The sequence below is a fragment of the Cherax quadricarinatus genome, unplaced genomic scaffold (assembly GCF_038502225.1).
Source record: "Cherax quadricarinatus isolate ZL_2023a unplaced genomic scaffold, ASM3850222v1 Contig246, whole genome shotgun sequence".
Taxonomy (NCBI): Eukaryota; Metazoa; Arthropoda; class Malacostraca; order Decapoda; family Parastacidae; genus Cherax; species Cherax quadricarinatus.
Window position 1 is genome coordinate 151,629 of NW_027195272.1, and position 10,792 is coordinate 162,420.

Sequence of the window (10,792 nt, forward strand, 5' to 3'; positions counted from 1 at the left end):
AAGCAACACAGACCCCAACTTATGCCTAGAACAGATTAACTTGGTGGCACTCGATGTATGCACAAGGCTTATTCCTCTAAGAAAAAGGAGGAGTAGATGTAAAATAGAAAGAGACAGGCGCTCCCTTTACAGGCGACGGAAAAGAATAACAGAGCGGCTAAAAGAGGTCAATATATCTGAAATGCGTAGGGAGACACTGGTCAGAGAAATAGCAAGCATCGAACTTAAGCTAAAGGAATCTCATAGGAGTCAGGAATCGCGGGAAGAACTAAAAGCCATAAATGAAATCGAAAGAAACCCAAAGTATTTCTTCTCCTATGCCAAATCAAAGTCGAGAACAACGTCCAGTATTGGGCCCCTACTTAAACAAGATGGGTCCTACACAGATGACAGCAATGAAATGAGTGAGCTACTCAAGTCCCAATATGACTCAGTTTTTTAGCAAGCCACTAACCAGACTGAGAGTCGAAGATCAAAATTAATTTTTTATGAGAGAGCCACAAAATTTGGTTAACACAAGCCTATCCGATGTTATCCTGACGCCAAATGACTTCGAACAGGCGATAAATGACATGCCCATGCACTCTGCCCCAGGGCCAGACTCATGGAACTCCGTGTTCATCAAGAACTGCAAGAAGCCCCTATCACGAGCCTTTTCCATCCTATGGAGAGGGAGCATGGACACGGGGGTCGTCCCACAGTTACTAAAAACAACAGACATAGCCCCACTTCACAAAGGGGGCAGTAAAGCAATAGCAAAGAACTACAGACCGATAGCACTAACATCCCATATCATAAAAATCTTTGAAAGGGTCCTAAGAAGCAAGATCACCACCCATCTAGAAACCCATCAGTTACACAACCCAGGGACAACATGGGTTTAGAACAGGTCGCTCCTGTCTGTCTCAACTATTGGATCACTACGACAAGGTCCTAAATGCACTTGAAGATAAAAAGAATGCAGATGTAATATATACAGACTTTGCAAAAGCCTTCGACAAGTGTGACCATGGCATAATAGCGCACAAAATGCGTGCTAAAGGAATAACAGGAAAAGTCGGTCGATGGATCTATAATTTCCTCACTAACAGAACACAGAGAGTAGTCGTCAACAGAGTAAAGTCCGAGGCAGCTACGGTGAAAAGCTCTGTTCCACAAGGCACAGTACTCGCTCCCATCTTGTTCCTCATCCTCATATCTGACATAGACAAGGATGTCAGCCACAGAACCGTGTCTTCCTTTGCAGATGACACCCGAATCTGCATGACAGTGTCTTCCATTGCAGACACTGCAAGGCTCCAGGCGGACATCAACCAAATCTTTCAGTGGGCTGCAGAAAACAATATGAAGTTCAACGATGAGAAATTTCAATTACTCAGATATGGTAAACACGAGGAAATTAAATCTTCATCAGAGCACAAAACAAATTCTGGCCACAAAATAGAGCGAAACACCAACGTCAAAGACCTGGGAGTGATCATGTCGGAGGATCTCACCTTCAAGGACCATAACATTGTATCAATCGCATCTGCTAGAAAAATGACAGGATGTATAATGAGAACCTTCAAAACTAGGGAGGCCAAGCCCATGATGACATTCTTCAGGTCACTTGTTTTATCTAGGCTGGAATATTGCTGCACACTAACAGCACCTTTCAAGGCAGGTGAAATTGCCGACCTAGAAAATGTACGGAGAACCTTCACGGCGCGCATAACGGAGTTAAAACACCTCAATTACTGGGAGCGCTTGAGGTTCCTGAACCTGTATTCCCTGGAACGCAGGAGGGAGAGATACATGATTATATACACCTGGAAAATCCTAGAGGGACTAGTACCGAACTTGCACACGAAAATCACTCACTACGAAAGCAAAAGACTTGGCAGACGATGCACCATCCCCCCAATGAAAAGCAGGGGTGTCACTAGCACGTTAAGAGACCATACAATAAGTGTCAGGGGCCCGAGACTGTTCAACTGCCTCCCAGCACACATAAGGGGGATTACCAACAGACCCCTGGCAGTCTTCAAGCTGGCACTGGACAAGCACCTAAAGTCAGTTCCTGATCAGCCGGGCTGTGGCTCGTACGTTGGTTTGCGTGCAGCCAGCAGCAACAGCCTGGTTGATCAGGCGCTGATCCACCAGGAGGCCTGGTCACAGACCGGGCCGCGGGGGCGTTGACCCCCGAAACTCTCTCCAGGTAAACTCCAGGTAAACTGCTTCAATACTGCCTTACTACTGCCTCAATACTGCCTCTCTCCTGCCTCACTCCTGCCTCACTCCTGCCTCACTCCTGCCTCTCTCCTGCCTCTCTCCTGTCTCTCTCCTGCCTCTCTCCTGCCTCACTCCTGCCTCACTCCTGCCTCACTCATGCCTCACTCCTGCCTCACTCCTGCCTCACTCCTACCTCACTCCTGCCTCTCTCCTGCCTCACTCCTGCCTCTCTCCTGCCTCTCTCCTGCCTCTCTCCTGCCTCTCTCCTGCCTCTCTCCTGCCTCTCTCCTGCCTCACTCCTGCCTCTCACTGCTGCCTCACTCCTGCCTCTCACTGCTGCCTCACTCCTGCCTCTCACTGCTGCCTCACTCCTGCCTCTCACTGCTGCCTCACTCCTGCCTCTCACTGCTGCCTCACTCCTGCCTCTCACTGCTGCCTCACTCCTGCCTCTTTCCTACCTGACTCCTGCCTCACTTCTGCCTCACTCCTGCCTCACTTCTGCCTCACTCTTGCCTCTCTCCTGCCTGACTCCTGCCTCACTTCTGCCTCACTCCTGCCTCACTTCTGCCTCACTCCTGCCTCTCTCCTGCCTCACTCCTGCTTCTCTCCTGCCTCTCTCCTGCCTCACTCCTGCCTCTCTCCTGCTTCTTTCCTGCCTCTCTCTTGCCTCTCTCCTGCCTCACTCCTGCCTCTCTCCTGCCTCTCTCCTGCCTCTCTCCTGCCTCTCTCCTGCCTCACTCCTGCCTCTCTCCTGCCTCTCTCCTGCCTCACTCCTTCCTCACTCCTGCCTCTCTCCTGCCTCTCTCCTGCCTCTCTCCTGCCTCTCTCCTGCCTCACTCCTGCCTCTCTCCTGCCTCTCTCCTGCCTCTCTCCTGCCTCACTCCTGCCTCTCTCCTGCCTCTCTCCTGCCTCACTCCTGCCTCTCTCCTGCCTCTCTCCTGCCTCACTCCTGCCTCACTCCTGCCTCTCTCCTGCCTCTCTCCTGCCTCTCTCCTGCCTCTCTCCTGCCTCACTCCTGCCTCTCTCCTGCCTTTCTCCTGCCTCTCTCCTGCCTCACTCCTGCCTCTCTCCTGCCTCTCTCCTGCCTCTCTCCTGCCTCAATCCTGCCTCTCTCCTGCCTCTCTCCTGCCTCTCTCCTGCCTCACTCCTGCCTCTCTCCTGCCTCTCTCCTGCCTCACTCCTGCCTCTCTCCTGCCTCTCTCCTGCCTCTCTCCTGCCTCTCTCCTGCCTCACTCCTGCCTCTCTCCTGCCTCTCTCCTGCCTCTCTCCTGCCTCTCTCCTGCCTCTCTCCTGCTTCTCTCCTGCCTCTCTCCTGCCTCTCTCCTGCCTCTCTCCTGCCTCTCTCCTGCCTCTCTCCTGCCTCTCTCCTGCCTCTCTCCTGCCTCTCTCCTGCCTCTCTCCTGCCTCACTCCTGCCTCTCTCCTGCCTCTCTCCTGCCTCTCTCCTCTCTCCTGCCTCACTCCTGCCTCTCTCCTGCCTCTCTCCTGCCTCTCTCCTGCCTCTCTTCTGCCTCTCTCCTGCCTCTCTCCTGCCTCTCTCCTGCCTCTCTCCTGCCTCTCTCCTGCCTCTCTCCTGGCTCTGTCCTGCCTCTCTCCTGCTCTCTCTTGCCTCTCTCCTGCCTCTCTCCTGCCTCTCTCCTGCCTCTCTCCTGCCTCTCTCCTGCCTCTCTCCTGCCTCACTCCTGCCTCTCTCCTGCCTCTCTCCTGCCTCTCTCCTGCCTCTCTTCTGCCTCTCTCCTGTCTCACTCCTGCCTCTCTCCTGCCTCTCTCCTGCCTCTCTCCTGCCTCTCTCCTGCCTCTCTCCTGCCTCTCTCCTGCCTCTCTCCTGCCTCTCTCCTGCCTCTCTCCTGCCTCTCTCCTGCCTCTCTCCTGCCTCTCTCCTGCCTCTCTCCTGCCTCTCTCCTGCCTCTCTCCTGCCTCTCTCCTGCCTCTCTCCTGCCTCTCTCCTGCCTCTCTCCTGCCTCTCTCCTGCCTCTCTCCTGCCTCTCTCCTGCCTCTCTCCTGCCTCTCTCCTGCCTCACTCCTGCCTCTCTCCTGCCTCTCTCCTGCCTCTCTCCTGCCTCACTCCTGCCTCTCTCCTGCCTCTCTCCTGCCTCTCTCCTGCCTCTCTCCTGCCTCTCTCCTGCCTCTCTCCTGCCTCTCTCCTGCCTCTCTCCTGCCTCACTCCTGCCTCTCTCCTGCCTCACTCCTGCCTCTCTCCTGCCTCTCTCCTGCCTCTCTCCTGCCTCTCTCCTGCCTCTCTCCTGCCTCTCTCCTGCCTCTCTCCTGCCTCTCTCCTGCCTCTCTCCTGCCTCTCTCCTGCCTCTCTCCTGCCTCTCTCCTGCCTCTCTCCTGCCTCTCTCCTGCCTCTCTCCTGCCTCTCTCCTGCCTCTCTCCTGCCTCTCTCCTGCCTCACTCCTGCCTCTCTCCTGCCTCTCTCCTGCCTCTCTCCTGCCTCTCTCCTGCCTCTCTCCTGCCTCTCTCCTGCCTCTCTCCTGCCTCTCTCCTGCCTCTCTCCTGCCTCTCTCCTGCCTCTCTCCTGCCTCTCTCCTGCCTCTCTCCTGCCTCTCTCCTGCCTCTCTCCTGCCTCTCTCTTCTAATGTCAAAGACAAAGATTTATTTCTTTTCAATGGTAACAGTGTGTAATTACATTTTTGATTTGTTCATTACCGTTGTAACTTGTTAAGTTATCAAAACTTTGGAGTCCAGTCCCTGGACCCATTATGTACCTCTGTAATGTTGAGGTACAGTCCCTGGACCCATTATGTACCTCTGTAATGTTGAGGTACAGTCCCTGGACCCATTATGTACCTCTGTAATGTTGAGGTACAGTCCCTGGACCCATTATGTACCTCTGTAATGTTGAGGTACAGTTCCTGGACCCATTATGTACCTCTGTAATGTTGAGGTACAGTCCCTGGACCCATTATGTACCTCTGTAATGTTGAGGTACAGTCCCTGGACCCATTATGTACCTCTGTAATGTTGAGGTACAGTCCCTGGACCCATTATGTACCTCTGTAATGTTGAGGTACAGTTCCTGGACCCATTATGTACCTCTGTAATGTTGAGGTACAGTTCCTGGACCCATTATGTACCTCTGTAATGTTGAGGTACAGTTCCTGGACCCATTATGTACCTCTGTAATGTTGAGGTACAGTCCCTGGACCCATTATGTACCTCTGTAATCTTTTGACTACCACCCACAGGATGGGTATGGGTACATAATAAACATATTATGTTAACTTAGATACAAAGACAGCTACTGTGATCCCGGGGCATTTCGGGCAGACTAATCCTAATACATTAAGTTTATTTAGGTACAGGTACACATAAACACAATTATCAATTAACAACCCATTAGCTAGTAAGATAAATTAGTTAAGTAAGTAAGTAAGTTTATTCAGGTATACACAAACACAGTTACATAGAATTATCATACATAGCAGCATATGTGTAGAGAACCTGGGATAACCCAAAAAAGTCAGACATAGTGACTTATTTCCACTGGGGTCCTTTATTGAGTTCAACACAATACTTATTCAAAAACCTAGTTGTAGAGTCACTCTCATTCTTATGATTACAAACACTGATCCAGATTTTAACCTTTTATTAAATGACTTAACACGAATCAAACAGCAACTGTAATTATTATACAGCAGACGAAGCTAAGACATTACTCAGAGCTAACAATAACATAACTATCTTTAATTACAATGTCAGATCCTTGAGCAAACATTATGATGACCTCACAGCATTACTTAATTCCTTTAATTCCAGTATGTCAATCATCACACTCACAAACTTGGCTAAAGCCTGGTACTACAGATGTCTATGCCATTCTGGATACACAGCCATACACAACTCTAGGACAGACCAACAAGGGGGTGGAACAGCTATAACTACTCAAATCTACTTGAATGTATCAGTTCTTGCACAAGGGATGAGCATGCTGAATATATTATAGCTAAATTTAAATCAAAAGACCTGCAAAAACTCCTCACAGTCATAAGCATATTACCTGGAGTTTACCTGGAGAGAGTTCCGGGGGTCAACGCCCCCGCGGCCCGGTCTGAGACCAGGCCTCCTGGTGGATCAGAGCCTGATCAACCAGGCTGTTGCTGCTGGCTGCACGCAAACCAACATACGAGCCACAGCCCGGCTGATCCGGAACTGACTTTAGGTGCTTGTCCAGTGCCAGCTTGAAGACTGCCAGGGGTCTGTTGGTAATCCCCCTTATGTGTGCTGGGAGGCAGTTGAACAGTCTCGGGCCCCTGACACTTATTGTATGGTCTCTTAACGTGCTAGTGGCACCCCTGCTTTTCATTGGGGGGATGGTGCATCGTCTGCCAAGTCTTTTGCTTTCGTAGTGGGTGATTTTCGTGTGCAAGTTCGGTACTAGTCCCTCTAGGATTTTCCAGGTGTATATAATCATGTATCTCTCCCTCCTGCGTTCCAGGGAATACAGGTTTAGGAACCTCAAGCGCTCCCAATAATTGAGGTGTTTTATCTCCGTTATGCGCGCCGTGAAAGTTCTCTGTACATTTTCTAGGTCGGCAATTTCACCTGCCTTGAAAGGTGCTGTTAGTGTGCAGCAATATTCCAGCCTAGATAGAACAAGTGACCTGAAGAGTGTCATCATGGGCTTGGCCTCCCTAGTTTTGAAGGTTCTCATTATCCATCCTGTCATTTTTCTAGCAGATGCGATTGATACAATGTTATGGTCCTTGAAGGTGAGATCCTCCGACATGATCACTCCCAGGTCTTTGACGTTGGTGTTTCGCTCTATTTTGTGGCCAGAATTTGTTTTGTACTCTGATGAAGATTTAATTTCCTCATGTTTACCATATCTGAGTAATTGAAATTTCTCATCGTTGAACTTCATATTGTTTTCTGCAGCCCACTGAAAGATTTGGTTGATGTCTGCCTGGAGCTTTGCAGTGTCTGCAATGGAAGACACTGTCATGCAGATTCGGGTGTCATCTGCAAAGGAAGACACGGTGCTGTGGCTGACATCCTTGTCTATGTCGGATATGAGGATGAGGAACAAGATGGGAGCTAGTACTGTGCCTTGTGGAACAGAGCTTTTCACCGTAGCTGCCTCGGACTTTACTCTGTTGACGACTACTCTCTGTGTTCTGTTAGTGAGGAAATTATAGATCCATCGACCGACTTTTCCTGTTATTCCTTTAGCACGCATTTTGTGCGCTATTACGCCATGGTCACACTTGTCGAAGGCTTTTGCAAAGTCTGTATATATTACATCTGCATTCTTTTTGTCTTCTAGTGCATTTAGGACCTTGTCGTAGTGGTCCAATAGTTGAGACAGACAGGAGCGACCTGTTCTAAACCCATGTTGCCCTGGGTTGTGTAACTGATGGGTTTCTAGATGCGTGGTGATCTTGCTTCTTAGGACCCTTTCAAAGATTTTTATGATATGGGATGTTAGTGCTATTGGTCTGTAGTTCTTTGCTGTTGCTTTACTGCCCCCTTTGTGGAGTGGGGCTATGTCTGTTGTTTTTAGTAACTGTGGGACGACCCCCGTGTCCATGCTCCCTCTCCATAGGATGGAAAAGGCTCGTGATAGGGGCTTCTTGCAGTTCTTGATGAACACAGAGTTCCATGAGTCTGGCCCTGGGGCAGAGTGCATGGGCATGTCATTTATCGCCTGTTCGAAGTCATTTGGCGTCAGGATAACATCGGATAGGCTTGTGTTAATCAAATTTTGTGGCTCTCTCATAAAAAATTCATTTTGATCTTCGACTCTCAGTCTGGTTAGCGGCTTGCTAAAAACTGAGTCATATTGGGACTTGAGTAGCTCACTCATTTCCTTGTTGTCATCTGTGTAGGACCCATCTTGTTTAAGTAGGGGCCCAATACTGGACGTTGTTCTCGATTTTGATTTGGCATAGGAGAAGAAATACTTTGGGTTTCTTTCGATTTCATTTATGGCTTTTAGTTCTTCCCGCGATTCCTGACTCCTAAAGGATTCTTTTAGCTTAAGTTCGATGCTTGCTATTTCTCTGACCAGTGTCTCCCTACGCATTTCAGATATATTGACCTCTTTTAGCCGCTCTGTTATTCTTTTCCGTCGCCTGTAAAGGGAGCGCCTGTCTCTTTCAGTTTTACATCTACTCCTCCTTTTTCTTAGAGGAATAAGCCTTGTGCATACATCGAGTGCTACCGAGTTAATCTGTTCTAGGCATAAGTTGGGGTCTGTGTTGCTTAGTATATCTTCCCAGCTTATATCGGTTAGGACTTGGTTTACTTGGTCCCACTTTATGTTTTTGTTATTGAAGTTGAATTTGGTGAATGCTCCCTCGTGACTAATCTCATTATGTCGGTCTGGGGCTCCGCGCATACATGACTGAACCTCAATTATGTTGTGATCTGAGTATATTGTTTTTGATATGGTGATATTTCTTATCAGATCATCATTGTTAGTGAAGATGAGGTCTAGTGTATTCTCCAGTCTAGTAGGCTCTATTATTTGCTGGTTTAAATTGAATTTTGTGCAGAGATTTAAAAGCTCGCGTGAGTGTGAGTTTTCATCAGAGCTGCCTCCTGGTGTTATTACTGCAACAATATTATTTGCTATATTCCTCCATTTTAGGTGCCTTAAGTTGAAATCCCCCAGGAGCAAGATGTTGGGTGCAGGAGCTGGAAGGTTTTCCAGACAGTGGTCAATTTTTAACAGCTGTTCCTGGAATTGCTGGGATGTTGCATCCGGAGGCAGAGTACCACAGTCAAACATTTGCCACTTTAGTGAAAAATTAGGGAATTTGATAACTGACGCACATATGAACAAAGACCACCTACTACTAACAGGAGATTTCAACATAAATCTACTACATGACCACGACCCATAAGTAACTGAATTCACAAACACTATGAGCAACTGCTTGTTGCTACCAACAATATCAAAACCTACAAGAATCTCCCAGAATAGTATCTCTTTATTGGACCACATCTGGACTAACACCATATCCCCTTTAAAATCAGGCATAATCACAGACAACACCACAGACCACTAACCTACCTTTCTCATAACCAACCTAGGTAGACTGCCCCAAGACACTAGTAAAGTTATCTTCAGACTGCATAATGAAACAGCTATAAATAACTTTATAGCAGCTATGAATAATGTCGACTGGCATAATGAGCTTGAAACATATACAGACACTAATGAATGTATTAATAATTTTATAAAAAGAACCCACTACCTCTGTAACAAGTATTGCCCTAAAAACTAAACAGATCACAGCAAAGAGACTAAATAGTCCCTGGTTAACACCCACCATCCTCAAATCCATTAACACAAAGCACAAATATGAAAAACAGTATAGAATGGGTCAAATAACTAGAGAACAGTCTAAATGTTACTCGTCAGCCCTTACCAGCCTGATAAGAAGGTCTAAAAAAATTGTATTATGAAAACAGATTACAAAACATCAAAGATGTTATAAGAAAAAAAAAAAAGACCTGGAAAACCCTATCTGAAATTCTAGGAACTAAAAGGATATCCAAAAACAAAGCAATCAAATTAAGAAAGTCAGACGAACTCCTTCTCCCACCAACTGAAACAGCAAACAGACTCAATGTTATCTTCTCCACCATGGGAAAGAATCTAGCAAGCAAAATCCCAAGCTCAAACACCCGTCCATCAGACTACCTCACAGGCACCTACCCACAATCACTATTCCTAGCTCCAACCAACCCAACAAAGGTCTCGCTCATCATCAACACCCTTAAAAACAAGGCAGGAGACATAAACAACTTGCCTACTTTTATGTACAAAAAAGCTTCACAAATACTGTCACCAGTTATTGAAACATTCTTTAACAAATCCATTGAATCCTCCACCTTCCTAGCAGTTCTCAAAATACCGAGGGTTACCCCGATCCACAAAGGAGATGATCAAGCCGACTTAAATAACTATAGACCAATTTTTAACTTACCACTACTCTCCAAAATCTTTGAAAAATTAATTCATAGACGGATCTATTCCTACCTCATCTCAAACAACATACTAAACCCCTGTCAGTTTGGATTCAGGAATAATAAAAACACAATTGATGCTATTATACACATGCTAGAACTAATATATACCGCTCTCGAGAAGAAAGAAGTCCCACTGGGAATTTTCATTGGCTTACGTAAAGCTCCCTCAACTACCTAAAGTCATACCTTAGTAACAGAAGCCAATATGTGTACACAAATGGTACAAACTCTTCCACACAACCAATCACAGTAGGAGTCCCACAGGGAAGTGTCCTAGGACCACTCCTCCTTCTCATCTACATCAATGACCTACCGAATGCATCACAGCTACTCAAACCCATATTATTTGCAGATGACACTACATTCGTCTTCTCACACCCAAACTCAGCCATACTCGCCAACAATGTCAGTGCTGAATTGCAGAAAATATCTACCTGGATGATGACGAATAAACTTACCCTAAATACTGACAAAACCTATTTCATTCAGTTTGGAACCAGAGCTGCAAATGTTCCACTTAACATAACACTAAATGGATCACCCATCACAAGACTCACAGAGGGAAAATTCCTAGGAATCCACCTAGACAGTAGCCTCAAATT